The sequence below is a fragment of the Spermophilus citellus genome, assembly GCF_964194105.1.
Source record: "Spermophilus citellus genome assembly, chromosome: 9".
Classification (NCBI taxonomy): domain Eukaryota; kingdom Metazoa; phylum Chordata; class Mammalia; order Rodentia; family Sciuridae; genus Spermophilus; species Spermophilus citellus.
The window spans coordinates 84,663,111-84,686,111 of NC_138191.1; the positions used below are offsets into that span (position 1 = coordinate 84,663,111).

The 23,001-nt window shown below is 38.1% G+C and overlaps 1 protein-coding gene across 6 annotated transcripts in view; it reads right to left on the bottom strand.

The window, feature by feature from the left end:
* Positions 1-23,001, bottom strand: part of SGIP1 (SH3GL interacting endocytic adaptor 1) — a 204,894-nt gene that overhangs the window by 68,362 nt on the left and 113,531 nt on the right. The window lies entirely within an intron of this gene.

The following is a 23,001-nucleotide window of genomic DNA, read 5'->3' on the forward strand; positions in this document are numbered from 1 at the left end:
ATCAGTTTTTCATTTTATTTGAAGATTATAGTGTGGAAGGGAAGGTAAATCCTAAGTCTTTTGACTGAGAAAAACCCCTTACCTGGGTAGATTTGAGAAATTAAAGTCAAATAATGAATAGTCCCTTAAAAACAAAACCCCTCCTAAACTCTAACCGATAAGAGAATAAATCCAAGTTTAACATATGTTTGACATTTGAAAGTTCTAGACTGTATTTAGGAATAATGACTGCTCCTAGTCAGGTGGGATCTCCAAAGTGTTAGTAGAACCAGTCATCAGCTACTAATTCAATTTAAAAAATTGGCAAGTATTAAAGGGGGGAACTTAGGGGCTTCTACGACTTAATTCAGGAAGCTAAGGAGTTCCACCTCTTCAATTTCTTCCACATGCCTGCTACTAGACCCATCAATCTACTGATTAAGTTATTCTTTAACTCAAGACATTATGATGCTATTGGAATGCAAATAGTTTTGGCAGAAATACTGTGGAGCAGGTTATTTCTAGCTTTTATAATGTCTTGGCATAAACTTATTCTGAAAACAGAAGAATTGATAACAATTTTTGAATTAAAAACAGAAGCTGTGAAAGATTCTTTGTGTGGGGTGCTACCATGGGACCACTGTAGGGTTACATCATGGGGTAGGGCATGACTTGGCATGGCCTGACTTAAGAGAATACGAGGGACAGTTGAGGGCAAGGAAAGCAAAGGGATAGGACCATGGACCATCTTGGTGAGTTGCCACCAAACAGTTTTCCCCTATTTTCTATCTATGGTGAAAGCTCAACCTGATGGTCACAGATCTGTTTTCTTCTCTCAGACTACAGCACTAACAACTTAGGACAAGATCCAGCACCTCTGTAATAGAACTGTAAGAAGCTTTTCTTTTTCCTAAGGACATATCAGAATTTTCTGTTCTCTTTTGAACTAAATTAGGATGGAGGAGCAGTTTCAATCTGAACAAAGATCTATTAGGTGTTTTCTGGCAGGTGGCTCAATCCAATTATTATTTTATGACTTGTTTTGACCAAAATGCAATCTGTTTTCCCTTACTACAAGTGCCAGATGGTAGATTAGTGCATAATTAGCAAAAATTTTAAATATGCTTATTGAATTCTGCTAAGATCATTAGGGGAATTTGGATATGAGGGTTATTTTTATTTTTATTTTTCATTTTTTTCTAAATAAGGGTATGTAGACAAACAACTGTTTAAATGAGGCTAAAAATGTTTTTTCTGGGTTATAGACCTTCTTGATAGTGAGAATTAAATAAGGTTTCAAGGAGTTTTCATTTAAATAGTCAAAATACAAGATCAATAAGTTTGGCATTGAGGGAACAGCGCCCATACAGTTCTGTGAGAACTGATATCCAGTTGTTAGGAGATTCCAGAGGGCGGACTGAAGATACTTTGGTCTCTCTGTCCTATTCATTTTATTAAAAATGTTAATATCCGAGAAACAATAATGGTAGAAAGCTTCTTTCGTATTCATCAATTATTACTGAAAGTCACTAGAGAAGCAGTCCCTATACCATTTTTATTAAATACTTCTAATGAATGAATGATCATAAGTTAAGGACAAGCCAGAGATGGAAGAAATATACAAGAAAACCCTGTCAGTTGGAAATTAGAAGCAATAAGTGAATATCAATTTGGAAAGGAACAGATATTTGAAATACCAGCAGCAAGTCCACAGCAATGGAAAAGAAAGTCCCACTGTGAGCTGGATCCGCACACTTGTCACCATGACAAATCTCCAACAGGGTTAGGGTGATCACACAAACCACACTCGGGACAGAAGCCCATTGATTTAAAAACCTCCTCTTAATGCATGAACTTATTTTCCTCCTTTCAGTGATTGATGCTATATGTATATTGTGAATCCATTTTCTTTATTTTTCAATTAACAAAACCCACTCTTTTCCTCATCTGATATACCATCCGACTGCTGGGTTGGAATCCTCACATGTGTAGAGCAGTCCCTACAGACACCATGTTTAACCTCAGGTGTGTAGTGTAAACAGAAAACCATCAGCATCACCTGGGCAGGGTACTTGCCTCAAACGAATTAGCTGAGCAGACACAGGCAGAGGGATATTTCATAGGGTGTTGATTTCAGTTTCATTTCCTCTTTAAAGTGACTGGCTAGGTAGACAGGGTGGAGGGGAGTCATTTCAAAAACATCAGGCTCTTGTCATTGCTCTACATTCTTCATGTTCTTTGACTTGAGGAAAATGAGATTCCACTAGATCAATGTGAACTACCCTTGATCTACCTGCCAGAATTGTCTTCAGTGATGAAATTTAGAATGATCCTACAATCTAGGAGTATTGAGTTGAAAGTAAGTCTGACCCCAAAATGTAAATGTATCAGTGTATAGTGGTTTATGTAAGTTATGGTCCAAGCACATATTTTGAACACAGGCTTAAGAACAACATGGCTTAAAGAATGATTCTTTACTTTCTTTATAGTTTTATGATTCTTTATTATCACATTACTATCAATTTCTATGGGTCTTTCTGGCCAATCTGCAGTCCTTGGAGATGTACACACACACACACACACACACACACACACACACACCACAATGTATACAAATACATTTTTTAAATTTAGCACTAGGAGTTAGGATTCCCAAGTATCAAGTTATTCTGTTATGGAAACATGCTCTGATAATTCTAAAACATGCCCTTGACACTTAGAAAATCAGAGGATTCCAAACAGTAAACCTAATTCATCTGCCTCATTCACACCGAGTTATCATAAATTTAATGGGAAACCAACCTGGCCACCTTGCCTTGGCAGCAATTTTCTCTATACATGTTTAAGGTAAAATGTTGAGAGTTCTTACCGGGCTGCGCCTCTGTGATCAGCAAAAAGGAATAGAGAACAGACACCTAGTCAGAGAATGATGGATCAGTCAACAGGCGTGGACAATCCAAGACTTCAACATGGCCACCACACACACACCCCAAATAATCAGGCCAGAGAAAGAAAGACAGGCAGGCATTGTGTTTAGGGCTCCTTTAAACCATGGAAGGCTTTACAGAACCTTACAGAGGGACTGTTGTATGATACAGCTTTGCTCATGGGGATGTTCAAGCTTTAGTTATGTGCATGGAAGAACAAGGCAGAAACATACAAAGTCTTTACTGATGGTGTTAATGTCTTACCACAAGGAGTTTTCTCCAGATTATTTGAAGAGGAAGGTCTGAGAGAGTAGAGAGTGCAGGGAAGACTGTTTCCCTGTGTGCAACTGGGTGTTGTTAGCAAGCATCACAGATGTATTTCCCATAACTAGGGCCTAAAAGGGAGCTTCCAAACAAATTAGGAGGAATGTAAAGAGCCCGCTTCTTCCGTTTTTCTTTCTAGTGTTCTATTTAGAATGTGTGTTTCTGAGGACCTTCTATTTTTTGCTAAGTATCTGTCCTTGGCCTGGCGATGTGGGCATCCCATGAGTAGGCATGTGATGGGGAAGATGAGTAGCTCCTGATAAACACAGGAGGAACAGGGAAAACTGCTAAGCAACAGAACATGGGTGGACCCAACCGTGTCTGGAAAACACAAACAAGCAGACACATGACCGCTCTTTCCTCCAACTGTGACTGTAGCTGCCACCAATTTACCCCACAGCCCCTGATTACTGTCCCTCTTTAGGATCTTTTTGCAGTAACATGAGTGACTAGGGTGTGGGAGGGGAGAGAGATGTGCAGAAGTTTGCGGATGTGAATATGGGCTAATCCAGGATTCACCAGATTCACTCCTGGCCTCAGACAACTCAGGTCAAGAGCAACAAAAGAGAGGTACAGGAGGCTGCTCACAGGAGGAGGCTGGTTACTTTTCAGAACAGACAGGACACAAAGGCCTGTAGCCTTTTTATCTGGGAGGCCTCCAGGGGGATCTAATCCACTGCTTTTATGATGCAGAGAGGAAAGGGAGGTTCCAGGACACACAGCTAGTAAAACCCCAGAACCAGAGGCAGAATTTAGATCTCAGATCTTCTGTTCTGTTCTTTTCGTGATTTTAATTGTGACCTTGTGGGAGGATTTCTAGAGCAGAGAATCACTGAGGCTAACATCCAGGAACTGTGATTTCTCAGACCGGTTTTATAAGTGGCTAGGACTTTAAACACACTTACTTTAGTCAGTTTTCCTTGTAACAATTTAGACTTTATTATTTGCCGTATTTTCTAGGGACTGTTCCCTATTGATCCCACTTTTCTCATAAACCTGTCTGTATGAATGCAATTTAAGCAAAATTAGAAAAAAAATGTCACTTATCAATTGTGTATTTGAGTTTAAATAAGATCACTTATAGACTAACCTATATCATGTTTTGAGGAATATTCACTATTTCAGGGGAAGATTCGTTGGTGACCAAAGTTCTTTTATAAAGAAGCACATGTGGGGGCTGAGGATATAACTCAGTTGGTATAGTGCTTGCCTTGCATGCATCAGGCCCTGGGTTCGATTCCCAGCAGCACCACCAAAAATCACATGTGGGAATTTCATGACAAACTTTCAAAATAGATGACTAAAAGTGACACAGTTCCCATAGTACAGAATTATAAGAAGTAATGTGATATAAAATGCAGATCTCAACCATAGAGAGTCAGAATCTTATCTACAAGAAAATTATCAATATAAGATGATAAAAGAGCTTTTCAAAATAATTTTGAACATATTGATCCACTCAAATTGTTGTATCTTAATTTTTAATAAAATAAAAACCTGTATTTTAAATCAATAGTTCAAACTTATAATTTTCCTAGAAAAAGATCCTCTTAAGAAATAGCATTTTGGAAACTGTCCTTCCAAATTCTTTCATCAGACTAGAATGTTCAAATTCACATGGGCACTGTTTGATTAACATGAATCCAAAAGCCACGTGTATAAGTCTTACAACATGCAGACACAGAAGTTCTACAATTAAGGGATAGCTGAAATCCTCAAAAGAAAAGCGTTTCCAGAAATAAAATGAAAGGACTTTACATACATTATCACCACTGAAGAGCTCTGCTGGATAAAAAGGTGAGCCAAATTATTATTAGACATGAGGGAGGGGTCTTTGTTAAAATTTCTATTTTACCCTTTCCCCTGTCATTTCTCAAGAATTTCAAAGCATTTAGCATTTTGTTTTTGTTCTACTGCCATACAGAATTTTCATCAAAGATAGAAGAAAATAAATTTAGTATTTGGTCTTGATTTATTCTAAAAATTGAGGGATCTATGTCAAGACTTAAAGACTCAAATGCCTAGAGGGGGAGGAATATATGGTACTGGGTGTCAAGGCAGGGCTGGTCATGAAGTCCTGGGGAACTGGCCACTATTCAGGTGCACCCAGTGTCTGCCAGGTGCAAATGTGGGCCTAGTGCTCTAAGGTCTTATTTTTGTTTTTATTTTTGATTATTTATTTATTTACATTTTTTTTTAATGGTACTAGAGATTGAATCTAGGGCCATGTGGTAGACATATGCTCTACCACTGAGCTACATCTCCCTCCCTCTCTCTCTCTCTCTCTCTCTCTCTCTCTCTCTCTCTCTTTATTCTGAGGCAGGGTCTTACTAAATTGCCTGGGTTTTTCTCAAACTTGTGATCTTCCTGCCTCAGCTTCCCGAGTTGATGGGATCACAGGTGTGTGCTACTATGCCTGGCTGCTGTTAGATCTTTAGAGAGAAGATGAATATCCAAATTATTTTTTTTTAAATTTGAAATGTTCTAGTTTTCACATGTAGGCTAAAATTGTTTTAAACTGCACAACCAAATAAAACACCTATTCAGTTGTTTGGAATCTGCAGGTGGCCAATTTGTCCCTGATTGCAGGCATTTGTATCCCACATAATCAGTTCTCATAAGATCTGCTGTTGTTATTTCATCTCTATTCCTGATTGCTTAGAGTCTTTGCAGTTGGACTACTTGTGTTTTGAACAGATTTCCTACATTCCTAATTAAACATTAGTTGCTCAATTCTCTTGGGTTTCTGGTGTATTCTAGAAAAGTTTCTGGGAATCATTTTTGTGTTCCTTTGCACTTTTGTTTTGATGATCAACTCCCAGATTACCCACTCTAAAAATATAAAGAAAGAGTTAACAGCTAACTTATCATTTGGTCACTAGAATGAAGATCTTCCTTTAGCTAGAACATGTTTATCTCAAAATTTATATGATTTTCAATATGAATATCCCTCCCTAAAAGAAAATATTATTTCCACAATGTCCTTCTACCACGCCATAGGGTTGTTATTTTTTTGGACAACAACACTTATTTAAATTCAGTTAATTAGTTTCCCTTAATCATTTATTTTTTTCCTCTTTTTTTTTTTTTTTTTTGTCCTGTGCTGGGATCGAACTCTGGGCTTCACACATGATAGACAAGTGCTCTAGCACTAAGCTACACTCCCAACCCCTGAGATACCTTGGTCTTAACCAAGGTGGTCAAGTATTTTGAGAAACTTATAAGTAACTAAACATCATTTGTCTTACTTACAAATTCACTAAATAACCAAGCCTCAGATTTTGAAATATCTTCATTTGCTAAATTCAGTGCTTTGGGGAAACAGAGAAAAATGGGTGATAAACTACAAAGCATCAAACATTTTTATGTGGTCTGGTCACAGAAAATTAAGGGATTCATGTTACAGAATTTTCTAGGAAAGAATTAGATTGTTAGAATTAAGTTTATTATTATGATCCCAGCAAACATTACTATTTATTTTCAAATGCACTTGGGTGGGAACAAACTATCCAGCAAGCTCCTATTGGGGCCACTATTGTCCTTGTTCTTCTGTATTTAAGTTTGTCCCCATATATTACAAGTCTAATCACAGAGAATACCTGTTGTATCATGTTTTAGATGATCTGAAATTCCATGTGGGAAATGAAACAAAGAACCTGCCACTAACCAACATATCATTCAGATTCCAAGGCATCAACAAGACAGATATTTCCAAAGAAAAACATGGCAAGGGGGTGGGGGAAGACCCATTCTTGAGGACAAGACACACAGATGAGAATGAAAAGATGTACTTGCTAAATTTGCTTTAAGGACAACAGGTATAAAACCAATGAGGAATGGAGAATTTGTAAAGTACAACAGGCAAATTTGAAGTGGTCAAATTCGGTTAATTCTAAGAGTGATCCAGGATCAAGAAGAATAGATGAAATTGGCAACATATATGGAAAGGTCACTGAAGGACACCAGCCATGTTTTACTGTCACATAACATGTGACACATAGTTGACAGTTACTATAGAAGTGGGCATTCAGCTTAGTGATCACCAAAATCGTAACTGTAACAATAGACGCTCATTTTAGTTTTTGGAAAAAAAAAGATGTGGGCCCATAGTTTGATAAATTTTAATATTTCAATCCCATTTCTCAATGCTTTTTGTGCCTTCCATTTCTCCAGCCCCCTTCACAGGGACTTTCTTCAAGTGCAGCATTCTGCATGTGGTATAGAGACTGGCATGAATGGTTCAGCCGGCAGGCTAAGAGGTGACAGAATTATTGCAGTGTCCACTTAGGTGAGTTAGGTAGAATCAACCAACCACTTCTTGGTGTTTGTTAACATGAAAATACATTTTTACATTTTACAGTAGTGGTCATGTGTGTCAGACATCCATTGGTATCTTGGGAACATGTTCCCAATAAACCAGGCAATGAAAAGAACATAAGCCCCTCCTCCCACCCTGAGATCTTTCCATGTTTTTCTAAAATAAAAAGATGTAGGTACCTCATAACAAATTTGTGCTGCCATTAAAAATCAGCCTTGGCACTAAAAAGTAACATGCAGGGGATGATTTACATTTTATAAAGATCCTCTTTCTCAGTCTCTAACAATTCCAGGAGGGGATATTTTGATTTACTAAAACAGAAACAAGTTAACAAAAAACCTTTAAGACTCCCTAAAACTCCCTTTTCCCAGGCCAGCTTCAGGACCATTCAGGTTGCTACATGTTGTACATTAAACAAAAAAATCAACTTAAAAAATGTTTGCCTAACTCATGGTATGTATGTGTAGTTTGACTAATTCAAGTGGAAGCTGCAATAAAGAAACCGTAGCACCTACAATATTTATTTGATCACATGCCTGTGACTGAAACAGAGGTGAATCTTCACAAAATTACCCATGGCCCTTAATAACAGGGTTGCAAAATCACTAAGCAACCAACTTCCTTTTTTTCCCCAGGTGGTGTAATTAGATCTTGTCCTGGTTCAAAAGGTTTGTTTTCAAATTCAAACTTGTTTAGGTATATAACACAGTCATTAGATATGCAGATGGTGACAGTGAACAGAATTAATAATGTTTGGCCAAAACATGGAAAAGACTTCTTATTTCTTACCGGACTTTTCCTCTAAAAGCGAAGGCATGGGGAGGAAAAATAAAGAGAAAATGAGAGAGGTAACATGTATCTTCTAGAAGAAATACCCAAGGCTCAGAATGACCTCACAAGACCGCTCTGTAAGGCACTGCTTCTGTACATACTTCCTCTGTGTCTGATATGGTCATTTCTAGGCTGCTGTTTTTAGTTCAAACTTCAGAGGGCAAAAGGTATGGCCTTCACTGGAGCACATTCTGAGTTTTCTTTTGAATAGTTTATTTTATCAAACAGATTTGTGCCCTGAAAATAGAAGTAGCTCTTGTCATATTGAAAGTGGTTAGGAAATGCCATTTATGTATTGCAGCCAGATCTGGTCATGAAACTACAAGATGACTTTCCCAGAAACTCTAGTCTTGCTAGAAAACCTGGTACTTACGTTTTCTCAAGCTGCTCTGGCTAGAGCCATGGATTCTTTGAAGCTATCTTTCATTCTCCCCACCACTCCATGGACTCTTTTTAATTTTTTTTGTACCAAGGATTGAACCCAGGGGCACTTAACCACTGAGCAACATTCCCAGCCCTTTCTATTTTTTATTTTGAGACAGGGTCTCATCTCCCTAAGTTTCTTAGGGCTTTGATAAGTTGCTGAGGCTGGCTTTGAACTTGTGATCCTCCTATCATAGCCTCCAGAGGCACTGGGATCACAGCCATGCCCACACCTGGCCTACGGACACTTCCTAGAGAGTCAATCCTCTCATTTCCTCAGCAACTGCCTTAGCAAGGCCCTCATTATTTCTTGCTGACTGTGGACTCCAGTAGTCTCCCACACACACTTCTTAGTTGATGCTGATCTTATTTCCTGTTTTATCTCCTAATCCATTCTTCACACTATCCCCAGAATCATTTTCCAGAAACAGAAGCTAATGCATTACCCCCTTCTTCAAAAACCAGAGAATACAATGGGAACCCTGTTCAGAGCTCTGAAGGCCTTCCTGTGGGCTGCAGTTTGCCATCACAGCCTCACCTTCCTCTGTGGGCTTTCTGTGAGGCCCATGTGTAGCTGTAGCTCTCCTTGACCCCTCCAGACAAAGACAGCACTCACAGGCTCCCTTGCCTTTTTTTTTTTTTTTTTTTTGGTGGTGGTGCTGGGGTTTGAACCCAGGGCCTTGTGCATGTGAGGCAAGCACTCTACAAATTGAGCTATATCCCCAGACCCCTTCCTTGCCTTTTGTCCACACTGCTTCTGCCTTCCAAGCCTTGTCCTTCTCCCCCGTCAAAATCTTATTCATTTTCCAAACCCAGTCACATTTCTCTCATGAGATCTTTTTCTAAGCCTCCCAGTCAGAATAAATTGTCCCCTACTCTCGCTTGATGGTAGCATATTCTTTTTCTTTAAAACAATAAATAAATATTGAAGGCCTTTCTATTTGCTAGGCATTTATTAGCCTTTGGGAAAACAAAGGTACACATTGCTACTATATTTTCCCAGTTCTTGTTTTGTTCTGTATCATTTAGATGTCTCTACTCAATTATTAACTCACTGTAATGTTACAAATGAACCCTCTTTAGCCCCAAACATGGTGCTAGGTACATAGTAGGCACTCAAAACATGTTGATGAATTCACTTTTGAGGGCCATTAAAACATTATACAAATGTTTGAAGCATAGCCTTTTGATATATGGCAAGATGAATTGCTCTCTGGAATAAGGCTAAATTGTAAATGACACAAGGCATGTGACCCCATTTGTAATGGTTCCTTCACCAGCTCCTATAAATATTTCACTTAGCTCCCACTTAATTGTTAATTTCTCTGCCCATTAGTGACCTTAGGTACTAACATATGTTACAAAGGCTCCAAAAAAGTGACATAGCTTCACGCAGACATTAGTATGGAATTATGTGATCAGATCTCCAAGGTGGAATTTTCTTCTATAGCAAATATGCATGCTGCAGAGCAGCTGAGAACTGAGAGAGGGCCATATCCTTGAGGCCACTTTCAAAGGCAGATGCTTGGTAAGTAGCACAGAGAAATGAAAATTATTAACAAGATCCAGGCTCTTAATCTACAGAAAAAACTAATTTGGAAGTTAAAATCAAATAACCTGTAAGGGGTTGGTCATGGTGGAAGGAGGATGTGAGGTTTTATGTATTCAAATTAACTCAACCCTTAATTTTCTGGATGCTTTTGGCTAAATCACAGTGTACTTCCACTATGCATTTTCTACAGTAGGGATAATCCTATAGTAAGATTGCTCTTGTGGGGTTGGGGTAAGGATTAAAAACATGGATGACACTGACTGTTAAAATTCCATAAGAATTTGCTATTGTTTTACCTTGTGTGGTTGGTTGGTGTCATTATATTGTCTCTAATTTATCCATGAAGAAAAGGAGGCTCAGAGAAATTCCAAGGTCGCATAACTACAAAGGACCATGGCTGTGACTGGATCCCAGATTATCTAACCCCAGAAAGACTGGTCTAGCCATGTCCCCTAAGGAGACTGAACCCACCCACTTTCAGGGTCTTATCACCTTTGTGATCTAAAAACAATGGAGCGAATACTCAGAGATTATAGAGCCTGGAAAACACACTTGTATCCTTGTAATGAAGGAATTAAACAGATCATATTTATAGTAGCAGGTGTCAGAGAACAAGCTACTCGGAGCGTGAACTTGTGTTTAGAGGCAGGCTTTCAGTCTTTGGGATTAAACTCTTGATGATAGAATATAATTTTCAGTCTTTTGTCTAACTAAATACACTTCATTTAATTAACATCCAAAGAATAAACATAAGCACATAAATGATAAGGGGCCCTGCCCTTCTCTCTGTATCTTTCAATCCCACAATGCATGATGTCTGCAACCATCTTTATTCAACATGTTGTTTTGTTTTATTAGCAGCTACCTACACTTAGTCAATGGCCTCTTAATTTAAGGTTTCTTCAGAATGTTAAAAAAAAAAAGGAAAAAGAAAAAGGAAAAGTAAAAAGAAAACAAAGCATGACAATTCTCTTTATGGGAAAACAAAAATATTTCTTGATTTAAAATGAGCTAACATGAAAAAAACACAAAATTCTGAATTTGACTTATTTTGCTCAAAATTATGATCTCCAGTTTCATCTAATTTCCTGCAGGTAACATAATTTCATTCTTCTTTATGGCTGAATAAAGCTCCACTGAATATATGTCACATTTTCTTTATCCATGCATTTGTTGAAGGACACCTAGGCTTATTCTATTATGGGGCTATCGTGAATTGTGCTGTGATAAACAAGAGTATGCGTGTATTTCTAAAGTATGCTGACCTTAATTCTTTTAGATAAATACCCTAGAGTGCAATAGTTAGATCATGTGGCAGTTCTATTTTTGGATTTTTGAGGAACCTTTATACTAATTTCCATGAAAATAGAAGGGACACCATTAGGGTAGAGGTAGGGAAACAGGGGGAGGGAAAAGAAAAGCAAGGGGAGGTATTTGGGAGTGAAATTGGTTATACTTTTATGTATATATAAGTATGCCATGATGAAACTCATTATTTTGTATATTTAATATGCACCAATTAAAAGTAAAAATATTAAAAAATAAAAATTAAAGTACTCTAACAGCATTAGAGTTTATTTTTAATTATGGAAAAAAATAAGAGAATTGAAGAAATGTTTACTTCCAGGTTCACTTTTAAATAAAGATAGAATAAGTAAATTTTTAGATTGGACAATGCATTTACCTAAAACATGACCACTGCATGATCTCTAAGAACAGGGATTTTCTCATGTGATGCCCTAAGAAAACATAGTTACCACCTGGTGCAGTGGCATATGCCCATATTTCCAGCAATTCAGTAGGTTGAGACAGGAGGATCTCAAGTTCAAGGCCAGCTTTAACAACTTGTGAGGCCTTAGGCAATTAGTGAGACCCTGTCTCAAACTAAAAAACAAAAAGGGCTGGGGATGTGGCTCAGTGATAAAACACTCCTTGGTCCAATTCCCAGTACCAAACAAACAAACAAATAAAAACCACAATTACCATCTTGCAAGTCTTGTTGAAGGGCATCTCCTTCTTTGATCAAGAATTTTCCAAAGAACCCACAGACTCCTGCCCTTCACGGAGCCAAAATTTCTTTCTGACTGGGTTACTGCTCCAGTAAACTTGGTAAGGGAGAAGCATTTCTACAAATTAGGTTTTATCAAAGCCTATGTTTTTGCACGAGGGGCTAGAAATCAGCAACATTTAAAATTGGATTCTGTTTAAAACCAGAGCCAAAGCTAACAGTAGAATATTAAGGAAATATACACCAGAATTTTGATGACCCTTACATGAGGGTTTGTGCTCTGAGTACATTCCTGACATTTAACAGCTTAATAAGACCTGAGCTGCCCATGAGGGTTTTTGGCATCAAGCGTCATAGAGTAGAACCGAGACATAAAAAGTCAAGTTCAATCTGAAAGCCCTTTTAAGATCTGCAATTGCATAACCTAAAAAAATGGGATGGCTGTATTCTGAATATTTATTATAACTAATGAGATTCTATTATAAAATAATCACTTCCTATGAGTTATTTATGGCTAGTTAGGTGTTCACAGAGAGCAAATGTATTATTTATTCATTTATTAAGCCATTAGTAGATATTTATTGAGCACTTAATCAATATGAGACACTGTTCTAGGCACATTGGTGAAAAACAAAAACAACAAAAAGGCTCCATTGAGATTACTTTTAAAGGACTAAGAGGACACAGATCTCAAGTAAATAATAAATGGAATAAATAAGCAAAGTATTTATTTTAAATAAGGATTTTCTTTTTTCATACCAGGGATTGAACCCAGGGGTGCTTAACCACTGAGCCACATATCCTTTTTATATTTTATTTTGAGATGGGCTCTCACTAAGTTGCTTAGGGCCTCACTAAGTTGCTGAGAGTGGCCTTGAACTTGTGATCCCCCTGCCTCAGCTTCCTGAGTCACTGGGATTACAGGTGTGCTCCACCGTGCCTGGTGATACATGCAATTTTTATAAGCAAAGCAAATAAAGGAGTTTGGAAATGCCAGGGCAAAGGTTGAGAAGGTGACCTGAAGTTGTTGAGGGTGGTCAAAATGCAGCTATCTGGGGGAAGAGAGTCCTGCTGGGGAGCCGGGAGGATGGAAATGAGCAGGAAGAAATGCAGGTATTAGTCTCGGGGACTGGGTGTGACCTGACCATGAGGGTTGGGAAAGCCACTTAAAGAGTTTGGTTTACCAACCCAGATGCCCTTCAATAGATGAATGGATAAAAAAAATGTGGCATCTATACACAATGGAGTACTATGCAGCAATAAAAAATGACAAAATCATAGAATTTGCAGGGAAATGGATGGCACTAGAGCAGATTATGCTTAGTGAAGCTAGCCAATCCCTAAAAAACAAATACCAAATGTCTTCTTTGATATAATGAGAGCAACTATGAACAGAGTAGGGAGGAAGAGCAGGAAGAAAAGATTAACATTAAACAGAGACATGAGATGGGAGGGAAAGGGAGAGAAAAGGGAAATTGCATGGAAATGAAGGGAGACCCTCATTGCTATACAAAATTACATATAAGAGGTTGTGAGGGGAAATAAACAAGGAGAGAAATGAATTACAGTAGATGGGGTAGAGAGAGGAGATGGGAGGGGAGGGGAGGGGGGATAGTAGGGGATAGGAAAGGTAGCAGAATACAACAGTTACTAATAGGGCATTATGTAAAATTGTGGATGTGTAACCGACGTGATTCTGCAATCTGCATTTGGGGTAAAATTGGGAGTTCATAACCCACTTCAATCTAATGTATGAAATATGATATATCAAGAGCTTTGTAATGTTGTGAACAACCAATTAAAAAAAAAGAAAAAACAAACAAACAAACAAACAAAAACAAACAAAAAAAAAGAGTTTGGTTTACTCTCTTCTGAAGCAGCTCATTGATGTTGCTTATCAGGGCTTCTCCAGTATGAATGTTCAGTAACAAGCAGCCACTGAGAAGAGGCATAGATAAAACAAAACAAAAAATAAATCTGAAAATACATGGATGCAGCAGGATTCCCCAATGTACCATGTTTAAAAATAATATAATATATAAAAAAGGGGTTTCCAGTAGGTTAGGAGGTAAAAAGGGAGTTTTAAATGAGCAACAGAATGAGGTCAGTGCATCTCACTTCCATCTCTGCTGTCCACTTCAGGACAAGCAACTCAGGCTCTGTGCTGGCCCTGATGCAGATAGGGTCCAAGGGCAGTTAGAGACTCTCTTTCAGACAGATGTGAGAGATAAGAAAAAAATATCAACTTCACTCTGTGTAGAAATGACATTTTCCCCAGTTTATGGAAAAAATTTTATATCATTAGTGTGGGTAATTCACACTCTGAGTTTTTTAATAAAACAATTAAAATTATAGTTATTGCTATAGATTTCTGACATATCTAAATATTTAGAGGGCAAAAAGATAGATACTTCTTTCCTACCCCGTCATACTTATTTTATACTATTATTTGTACATTTATATAAATCCTTTAGTATGAAAATCAGCATAAGAAACATAATCATAGATTTTTGACCTTAGGGTCAAGGATATCAAGGTGACAAAAAAATCTGAGACATTTGATCAGATTATGAAGGAAAGAGAGTGTTAAAACAAAAACTAGGACCCATGGTAAGGGGTGGGGGTAGTCAAATACATTAATAAACATTTTTAAATTACCTGCAAATTTTAAGAGAAGAAAAACAGGAAGTTTTTACCCATATTGTTCAAATCTCCAGTAAAGGAGAAAGAAACTTGTGGAGTTGAAGAGGAAGAGAGCTAAGAGATTGAGAACCATAATTTGCTCCTTTTATAAAATAACATGAAGATTATAAGTTGTACTATTTTCTGACTAGCCACCAAGTTCCGGGTAATTTTCCATGGTGAAGAGCATTCGTCCACCCAATCAATCAAAGGGGAGTATTTAAAGCACCTACTATGTGTCCTCCAATGTTGTGAGCTCTAGAGGAAATAGCCACTCAGAGAAACAGCTAAGAACCTACAACCTCTGAGTGCAGAAAGGGTTGTCAAACACCCAATATTCAATGAATTGTTCATTCGTTACTCTTGTGTTAAAAATGTATTTTTCACATTGATTTCTTTTTTACAGAGCTCATTCTACTCTGATTATGGCCACGAGATGCTAAAAAATAGTTTCAAATTCTAAACTCCATATCAGAAGGAGTAACTCAATCAAAATAGAGATATAAAACTTAGCCTTTTTAAATATTACAATTGACATCATAATTAAGAGCATGTCAGTTGAGAATTTGCTGTTCTGGTGAGGCTACTCTAATATTTTTTGGGTCAATATTGTGTGTATATATATATATATATATATAGATAGATAGATAGATAGATAGATAGATAGTCTCATTCATTTTAAGCTGGTGACAGAAATTAAGTGTGATCTTGAACCACTCTGATCGAACCCCATAAATGAGGTCAGTTTGCCTGAAGCAGTAGAACTCAAGAATTGGGAGTTAAAGAAGGAAAATCTGCCTCTTTACGCCTCACATGGGGGAACAAATACATAGTATTTGTACTCAGAAACCACAACCAATGTTAGCTGGGGAAGTAATGACTAAGGGGTTTCCAGATTGAATACTGAGTGTGTTACGCATTCATTTTCAAGGAGATCAAAACATACAAAAACTCAACCATGTCTTCTTATCAAAGTAAGGTGGACATGGAAGATTTGGAAAATGATACTGCGATTTTAGAGGTTGGAAAATGGAAGCAACAAAGAATTCTCCCAGAAAAATACAGTAAGTAACCAAGGAGAGAGCCAATGTGTATTAGACATAACTAATACGTTTTGCAGCCAGTCTGTGGTTTTTTAAAATACAGGGAAAGGAACAATATATTTTGAAAAAGAAAGTTTCCACCCATTTTTCCTATCTATCCTTTTCTATAAGGTCTAGGGGGAAAAGAAAAGTTTCATGTCAGATGCTAATAATGGCTGATTTTGGTCCAATGGCTTGCAGCTCATTGTAGAGGGGGATTCTCAAACTACCTCTAGCTTCGAGGTCTGCTGAGTGTTTGGAGGAGGAAGTGGCAGCTCGTATGACACTTATATGCCCGGTCTAGACCAACTCAAATCATGGTTGCCCTGTACAGCTTTCCTGATGAGTAGAACCAAAGCTGCACCCTGCCTACGGCCTGGCTACATATGATTTCAGGGGCTGAGCAGTCACCAGGAGGATGCGTGCAGTAAAATAGCCTATCCTTGCACCACCAAAGTGTTTCTGCGGGGAGAGAGTGCTGGTGTGTAGGAGATGGGAGCTCTCCTCCCCCACTGATGACTCCTTGTTTTTACTGAACTCAACGAGGTGCTGAACCTTCTGCCAAAGTGAGGACAGGAAAGGGGGTGGTGTTACCAAGCAGCAGCAAATGCATGGATTTTGCTCTCTGGCAGGCCAATTTGGGGGTGGGAGAGTGGGTGGGCCACCTGGAACAGACAAACAGCACCAGACTGTCTCCAGTTCAAAGTTTTCTCCCCCTTCTCAGAGTTTTTGGATAAATAACTCTGTTATGGATTGCAATTCTCCAGGAAACAATACTAAAACGAATTACTCCTTCAGAACGCAACATCAAGTTCCTTAATTCCTCCTATCACTGCATTTTACAGGGCAGGGAGGAGGCACTAGCCTACACACCAGAATAGGGTGCCTCCTACTCTCACATCTTTTCTCTCAGCCCTCCTCTTGACTTTGCTCAATTCCTCCCTCACTATTTTTATTTTCCTTCTGCCTCCCACAAGTCTCTCAGCTGGAGGGTGCCGCTAAAAGGGAAGTGACAGTGAATGGGCCTCCCCTGAGTGACAAGGCACGGGGCCTTGTGCAACACCATTCCCATCTTTCTGCCATTGTCCCCGGGACGGTCCATAACTATTGTTCCAATTTTACATACTTGGAATTGGATCCTCTGAGTTAAGGAACTTTCCAGGATATGCAGATAATAAGACACGGATTTGATTCAAAAGCCTGTTTCTTCCTATTTGCCCTTGAGCTTCAAAGGAAATGCTCTGAAAGGTAACTGAATCCTAGACCCCACATTGTGTTTTCCCTAGGCAGAAAGGGGATAGATACGGGAGTTCCAGTCCTGGTTCCTCAAACTTTTAATAACCTCTTGATCAGTGTTGGTATCCAAGAGGCTGGTTTCTTTGCAAAATAGGGCTCATCACAGGCCTGCTCTTTAAGAGTGCTGCCGCTCATTTCATCTTTTTGATCATGACATGATCAAACACATAAAAGCATGATTACAACCTACCACTGACATAAAAAGTACTTGCTGACTGATTCATTGTTTGGGGTAATGGAAATATAAGTCACATAAAAAATGAGTTGTCATTCTTTAACATTTGAAACAAAGGTGCATGAAGTCTGAATATAAAATGAGCACATTTTAACAAATTAGAAATCACATATGACCTAACAGCATACGACCAGACCTGGTCAGTAGCCTGGTTCTCCTGTTACAAGGGCTGAAACATGAAGTGCTGTAGAAGGGAGCATCTGTGATTGTCTGGGAGGGAAGGGCCAGGAGGTGGGCTTCAGAGTTGGGACTGTGGGATGCTGGGCATCCATCAGTAGCACTCGAAGGGTTGTGAGTACTCAGAAACTGTATGCATAATATTTAGGGTGAGCAAATAAACTTTCCTTTTCCTAAAAGGAGCCAATAGCTGAGTCAAAGTGCTGAGTCAGAATGTAAAGGGTCCAGACTTACTCCTGAGCAAAACTTAATCAATAAAGAACTAAACATTTTTGGGTAAAACACAACTTCTCAAGGTAAGCCGGCGGTGTTTTTGGCTCACAGAACCAAGGGTCAGTAGCAGCATATGAGGAAGGGAAATGATTGCAAGAAGACTTAAACCATAGCATTTGTTTTTTTACTTCCATGAAAACTGCAGGAGCCACAGGGTTCTAAGTACCTAGTGAGCACAGCACATGGTTACAGATGTGTCAGTGATGATGCTCCAAGTGGGTTCCAGAAGGAATGCAGATGTCTACATGTAAGACCCTGGGAAGGGTGAGGAAGCAGGGAGATGCTGAAAGGAGGCCAGAGGGGGAAGGCAGGCAGGGGTTTGGGCCACAAGGGGATTTTCAGCTTCTGTGTCCTGCTAGTAATATTAGTTATAGGTTGTTTTCTGGTAATTTTTTTTTTTTTTGGTAAGAAGGTTAGACATATTGTTCAATATTTCTGTTAGAGGCTCTCAGGTCCCCGTGCATGGAAGGGGTTCAACAAATATATGGTGAAATAACTTCAAGGGGAGTAAGAAAGTCCATTCTCCGTGAAACAAATTTGGTGGGGGCATACATGACACAGAAATTTTCTTCCAGAAAGAAGCACCACACTGATTCAGGGGATGTAGATGTTACTCAAATGACTTAAGAAAGGAATTTCCTTTAAAATCAGTTCATAGGCATTGCTGAAAAGTTAACGTATTTTCTCAGTTTGATGCTTAGGATAATTAATTACTGATAGTGGAGCCAAATGACTTTTGGATGTTTGGCTTACCTGATTTACCACTATTAATGATAATTTTTAAAAATTTGACCTAGAGTGTCTGCAGACAATTCTGATGAGATAATCTCTGAATATACTGAGTATTTATTATATGTAAATATTTATAAATATAATAAATACATGTACATATTTATTAACTCATTCAATCCTCAAAGTATCAATATGAAATAAGCATGGGAATTCTTTCCATTTACAGATAAAGAAGCCAAGGCAAAGATTTTGTAATGTGCCTAGGATCACCAGCTAAGAAAGAGTAGAGCTCACTTGTTTGAGTAATTATAACACAACTGGAATAAGTACCTGTTTTCATTTCTCTCAAATTACCTTAAAGAGAATTGTATTCCATTCAATTATATGTTGAATTCTGACGTTATTGTTTGTTTGCTTTTGTAAAGGCATATACTTGAGAGTACTTGTACCCATTATTTTATTTAGTTCCTTTCATAAAATAATTTTACTCTTTAAGAACAAAGCTATTTGTCGGATGATTTAATAGAGGTTTGCACCTACTCTGTGTGGGATAACGGGAAGCAAAAGATATCATCTCACATCTCTGTTTCTATCTTCTCTCTTTGGGGGATTGGTATTTATATTGTACTATCAAAAAGACACACACATCACAATCATCTATCTGTAGGTGTTTGTTATTCCCATTTTAGAGAGGGAAAATCCAGGACTCAAACTGGTCAAAGGACTTTGCCTAAACAGCACACCTAGCAAAAGGCCAGGTTCAGGTCTGTCATCTTTCCTGTTATACTTCAGTTCCTTTAGGGGTAATTAGTTTTTATTTGTATTGAAAGAAAAATGAATCATAAGTATCCAGATGGGAGAAAGCTGAATTAAAAACAATTTCCCTTAAAGGTGGGTCAAATTGAGTTAAGAATGAAAATTCAAGGTAGGCAAGAGATCCCCAGGCTCCTTCCACTGAATTCAAACCCCAAGATATACATTAGATTCCAGGGCATGAAAACACAGTGAGTTGTTTTTAGAGCAGGAGATGGGGTGTGGGGGAAGCACAGCAAGACCCTCAAATAGGGAGAAAAAGATTTTTAAAAATATGTAGATTAGTAATGAAGAAACAAATGCCTGCAGAGTGTCAGTTACCGTTACTAGGATACTCTGAGTGCTTCACTCATTTAATCATTGATAACTACCCAAGTGCTTTACCTCTGGCATGGACCTATGAAATCTGTAAAAAAATTCCCTCAGGACTGTTATCATCCTAGCTCTTTACAGGTAAGAAAATAAAGCTGCAGAGCAGTCATGGGGCTTGCATATAAGGTAGAATAAGATAGTTCTGGCCTGGGGCCCAGGTCTGCCAGAATTCATGTTCTTTGCTTTTTATGTTACCACATTGCTGTCTCCTAGTAACCTAAAATTTTAGAACCAATTATTTAAACAGATGGGCCAGGAAGAACTTGGAAATGAAGGTGGTAATCCTAGGTGCCAATGCAAAGAACACGCCAGGGCAAAGTAAACCCATCACTCTCTCTAATGGGGCTTCTGATCTGGTAGATCCAGGAAATGCTGCAGACATTCCAGGTCTCTCAAATTCAGCATTGCATTACTGGTTTGAGTAGAATTAAAAAAAAAAAAAAGAAAGAAAAAGAGGCGAGGAAGAGGGCTCAGTTAGGTGAGTCACTGTGTGGTGAACAAGATGCCTAAAATATGGATGAGTAACCTTGCTAGAGTGAGGTGATGTGCCACAGAGCTCTTTCCTTGGCCTGGTCTCATTCATGTTTCTTTACTCACTTGCAAGCATTTATTGAATGGCAATGATAATCAGGCTCTATGTCAGATCCAGGGATTTGTGGTGGACACCAAAGTGCGGATTTCCCTTCCTAAGGTTCCTTGCATAAGCTGCTAGGAGGAATACTGATAGCTTTCAACTGCCAGCACAAGGTCTGCCTCAGCTACAGAAAGCTACCTTGCTCAAGGTCACATCCCTTCCTAGGGTGGCCCCTATGAGAGTTATAACTGATACAGCAGTATAAAGGTTTTTCATCTCAGCCAAACTCAAGGTAACACTGAAGGATCATTTTCTAGCTTCATAGATCTCCTATGATTAGCTCAGGCTGTTGCTGGACATGTTAAACAGTCCAATTTCTGCCTCTGCTCACCCCATCCCATAGGTATTAAGCCCAAGGTCACTCCTTAATAAATATTCTGCACAATCAACTCTGAGTTGAAATCTATCTGCTCTATGGAAAACCAGTTGGCAAAGGAGGAATCTTTTCCTTTGTTCATCCTTTGAAGAACAAAATCATAACCAAGGACAAAAAATTACATATTTAGTTTAACAGAGAAGATCTTTTCTTTCAACAATGAAGCAGTCTGCCTTAAAAGGCAATGAACTATGTAAGAGAGAGCACTGTTACTGTTGGAGGGTTATGAATCAACCAAGCAAGATGATACTTGACTGAAATTTGTTTCTGTTCATCCAGCCATTACCTAACATGCAGCATAGCATCACTACTGGTTAGAAATGAATGATTCCAAATTTCAAAAGAAAACACCTTGGATTCAACTGATTCTGGGAATAACTTTGAATAAAAATCAGAAAAAAGTCTCATTTCCAAATGAACTCCCCCTAAATAATCTGAGATGACTTAAGACACAGTGTCAGAAACTGACAATGTCTTCTAATAGTATTTGTTTGTCTTTTAATAACAGAACCTGAATTTTAAGTTCATGTAATCTAAAAACAGATTCCAGAACAGCTCAAAGAAAACTCCTTTTCTTGCTGCACCTTTAGCAACACATTGGGTGGGAGGGATACCTACCAGATGGCTTAGGCATATAGGGTCTTGGATGTGGGGTTCAAAACCTTTCTTAGGTTCAACAAGATTTCAGCAAATGTTCTGGGACTATACTAGTAAATTCTATGTTCCAGGACTATGCTAGTAATTTATTTGTTCATTTAATCCCGTGAACTTGCCTTTTTTCACTCACCCTAGATAATTTCCAAGTGCCCACTACATTTATTATACCTTAGAAGGAAGTGAATATCAATGAGGTTCTAGCATTTTTGTGGACCTTTACAATTAAAAAAAATGATTCGGTAACTGAAAACCAATTTGAAAGATGTCAGGTGAAAAGTGGAAGTGTGTGTGTTAATACGCCCCTGTTACTAGAAATATATTTCTTTCATTTTAAAATCCTTATCTTCCATTGCAGAAGAGAAAGAAAACTCATATATTTTATGCTTCTCTTTTTTTGGGCTGTATTTTAAGGTAGCACATGAGTACATGATTAAAAATTACCTGAAGTATCATTTGCTATGGTTGGTTGCTACCAGCAATCATTTTGATTGTCACCCGCAGAAGTGACGAGGGTTGTTATAAACATATGCTGTAAAGAAGGCATCCTTACAGATGGTCTTCACCCCCAGCTGGTCAAAGTTCATCCTCAAAGAATGCATGACTAGACTCCTTTAGAAAGTCTGAGACATCTCCAGAAGCACCTCCCAAACTGTTTAGCATTATTCAGTTACTCTGGTGGACACTGCAGGGAGTCAGGAACACATTAGCTGCCAGTCTGAAAGCCCTCATCTACTCTTCACAGCTATTTTTAGATAACAATGGTGGCATTTATCAAATACCATAGAAAAAGTACTAAATGTTGAAAGAATCAAGAAACTAAAGAAATTTAATAGATGGGATTTGGGGAAAGGAAGCACAGACTGTAGGAAAACACTCATTTGAAAAATATAAACAGGTCAATATTTGTACTTGAAGTATCTTAAAGATGAGAACATTGATCATAAAATATAATGAAGAATATGAGTTTCAAGTTACATCTAATTATATTATGATATTTATGAATATTTTCTTTTGGAACACAGCTAGGAAAATGTTTTTCAAAGCCAATTTTATTAGTTTTCCTTTTGTGTATTTTTTATGAGAAAAAAGTAAACTAAAATGTGTTTTTAAAAGTCACTATTAGTAAATCTGTGAATGTCATGTTCTTAATTGTTAAACTTTGTTTCAGAAATAAATCTGGATATTTTTTCATGACTTTTTTTAAAAACATGTTTGCAGGAAAATTAAAGAAAATGTGATTCCATATATTTGTATCATTTTCAAAAATGCAAGAGCTGCAGTATTGAATGAGCAAAAACTTTCTTAAGCTA